Source organism: Myotis daubentonii, chromosome X (assembly GCF_963259705.1).
Source record: "Myotis daubentonii chromosome X, mMyoDau2.1, whole genome shotgun sequence".
Lineage (NCBI taxonomy): Eukaryota > Metazoa > Chordata > Mammalia > Chiroptera > Vespertilionidae > Myotis > Myotis daubentonii.
The window spans coordinates 111,090,865-111,094,278 of record NC_081861.1 but is presented as its reverse complement, the minus strand read 5'-3'; the positions used below and the strand labels follow the sequence as shown (position 1 = coordinate 111,094,278).

Sequence of the window (3,414 nt, the reverse complement as noted above, 5' to 3'; positions counted from 1 at the left end):
GGTTCCACAAATTACTACTTGGATCCCAAAACTCTCCAGGAGTCACTTTTGTTCATGGACATTTGCCAAATCATTTTTTAAAATATATATTTTATTGATTTTTTACAGAGAGTAAGGGAGAGAGATAGAGAGTTAGAAACATCGATGAGAGAGAAACATCAATCAGCTGCCTCCTGCACACCTCCTACTGGGGATGTGCCCACAACCAAGGTACATGCCCTTGACTGGAATCGAACCTGGGAACTTTCAGTCCACAGGACGACGCTCTATCCACTGAGCAAAACCGGTTAGAGCATTTTTTTGTGTGACTTTTCAACAAAATGCTTTTTATTTAATTCACTAGAAATCACTTCACTGATTAAATCATCAGGAATTTTCAGCACAAAATTTAACATCTTAATGACCACTGAGCCTGGGCTCTGGGGCTTCTCTGCCTCTCCCAGACCTCAAAGGGGTTTAGAGGAAGGGGCATCATTAACAGAGACCAGGTCAGATGGCTGCAGGTCTTCCTTTCCCAGGCATTGGACAAGCTGCTCAATTCTTGTCCAGAGAAGGAAAGGGACAGTATTTCAGAAAAGTCTAGTAAAGAACCTGTCATTGCATTATAAGATCTTTCTTAACAATTTATATCAACTGCTTTGGTCCAAATTTAGTTGCATATGTATATGTATTTCCCCCCAATTCTCACAGATGAACATTTCCTCACTTTGCTCTTGGAAAGAGGATACAGGTTTTTGTGCTACTCTTCCAAGCCAAATAAAAACACCCTCCCCAAAGTCCAAAATGATACTTCTGGCCTTGGATGTGCAGCTTCTGATGGGTTGACTCAAATCACCTAGAAAGGGCAACTGTGGAACTACTATGCAGGCAGCCTTCTTTGGAAATCTGTTCTTCAAGTCAACTCTTCAGAACCATCCATGATTGTGTACACAGGCTCTAAGGTCCAAACAACTTCTTTTCCCTCTCAAGAGCTAGGTTCAGAGGAGGCATTGGAATGGTCTGGAGCCAGAGCGGTAACAGTGGTCCCACGAGGCAGGACCTCAATAACTCGAGGCTTGTCAATGATGCGGGCCGTCTGGTTCCCCTTTTCCACAATGCCAACAATCCAGGCTTGGTGACCCTCTTCATACTTGGAAGATTTTATCTCAGAGCAAAAGTGAGCAGCCTGTTCCCTTGGCAAACAGATCAGCAACCCCCCAGAAGTTTCTGCTGAGGCTCCTTGAAGGAGCCCAAAGCGCCCACTGGCCTTGTTGATGGCGGCCATCTTGGCAATGATGGGCAGATTATGGATGACAAAGGACACCTCATTTCTTTGTTGTTTGGCAAGATTCTGAGCGTGCCCCAGAATGCCAAAGCCTGTGATATCTGTGGCTGCATTGGGCATTAAATGTGTGCATCAACCCAGCAGCAGTTCTGTTCAGGGTAGCCATATTAAACATGGCTTCCTGATAGGCCAGCTCTACCTCTTCTCTGGAGACCACCATCTTTATCATTTCCACTTTTCAGGGTTATCCAGGCACTGGTGGGCATTGACAGCCACCTGGGTTCCTAAGGGTTTGGTTAACACCAGCACTCCCCGACCACGGCACTGTCGGGCATGATGAACTCACTGGGCTGACACATCACCCTTGGCAACCCCACCCACGATAACCCAAGGGTTTACCACAGTCTGTCCGCCACTCACTGCAGTCCCGCCTTCCTCAGCAGCATCCCAAAAGCCTCTGACCAGAAGCGGGGTGATCTTCTCTCATTCCTCCTCGGTCATGCTCTGGCTGACGCTGAGGAGCATTAGCATGTTGTCGCATTCAGTAATGCCCATGGCATAGAGGTCGCTCAGCACGTTAGTGCAGGCGATGCGCCCCATCATGTAGGGGTCGTCCACCAAGGGGTAGAAGAAGTCTGTGGTCTGCACCAGCGACAGGCCTCCGTGCGTCAGGGGGATGACGCAGGAGTCCATCCCAATGCCCAGGGCTGGGAAGCTGGGGCTGGGTTCCACCAGGACCTGCAGGCCGGCTTCCTGGGCCACCTCTTGGCCTCCGACCAGGCCCCGGCCCGGCGGGGGCCACTCGTCGGGCCGCGTCAGTCTCGCCAGGAGTTTGAACAGGGTCTCCTGGGAGACCTTGCAGTCTCAGCCCTTCAGGCCGGAGAAGCCTGTCAGCCGCCAGCTCTGGCTCAGCCCCAGCGCCTGCTGCTCGAAGGACTGGTAGCTAGAGAAGCCGTGACCCAGAGACATGCCCGCCAGACCCGCCGAACCTGCCGCCGCCGCCTCCCCACTGGCACCCATCGCTGCCAGGTCTGCCATCACGCCTGCCTGGCCGGGTGGGAGGGGAGGAGGGTCCCCTTTAGTTCCTTCTCCGTTCCTTCTCCAGTGAACCTGGACCAACACGGCAACTAGCCAGACTCGCGCCGGGAACTCGCCAAATTATTATTGCTATGCGAGAATATGAGCAGAGCACCTCCTCTCCCATCAATTTGTTGACATCACTCTATAGACCTTAAATATATACAATTTTTATATCTGTATTTGTTTAATATATCTTAATAAAGCCATGACAAAAATAAATGGATGGAGATTATTAGATAGATAGACAGATAGATAATACTAATAAAAACAAAGTGGGAATAACTATATTCATTTCAGGAAGGGCAGACATCAGACCACAATGAGTTATCACAAATAAAGAGGGGCACTGATAATAATAAAGGGGTCTATTCTCCAAGAAGACATAACAATTCTGAATGTGTAAGCCCTGACAACAGAGCATCAGAATACATGAAGGAAAAAATGATAGAACTGCAAGGAGAAATACATGAAGCTATAATTATAATTAGAAAATTCAACACCTCTCCACCAAACAGAAAAACAGTAAGGACATAGTTAAACTCACTAACACCATCAATTAAATGGATAGGATGAACATCTATAGACTATTTCATCTAAAATTCTTCCCAAGTTCACAGGGTACATTCTTCAAGATAAACCACATTCTTGGCCATAAAACACACCTTAACAAATTTAAAAGAATACGAATTATCCCTAACCGGTTTGGCTCAGTGGATAGAGCGTCAGCCTGTGGACTCAAGAGTCCCAGGTTTGATTCCGGTCAAGGGCATGTACCTTGGTTGCGGGCACATCCCCACTGGGGGGTGTGCAGGAGGCATCTGGTCGATGTTTCTCTCTCATCGATGTTTCTAACTGTCTATCCCTCTCCCTTCCTCTCTGTAAAAAATCAATAAAATATATATTTTTTAAAAAGAATACGAATTATATAATATCTGCTCTCAGACTAATGTGAAATTAAACTAGAATCAACAAGAGAAAGATAGCTAGATATCTGAAATATATGGACACAACGCACTTCTAAGTAACACGTGAGTCAAAGAAGAAATTAGAAAATATTTTAGACTAGATGC

General features: G+C 46.9%; 1 pseudogene; it reads right to left on the bottom strand.

The window, feature by feature from the left end:
- Positions 1-295: 295 nt before the first annotated feature.
- Positions 296-2,302, bottom strand: LOC132224135 (selenide, water dikinase 2-like; annotated as a pseudogene).
- Positions 2,303-3,414: the final 1,112 nt, after the last annotated feature.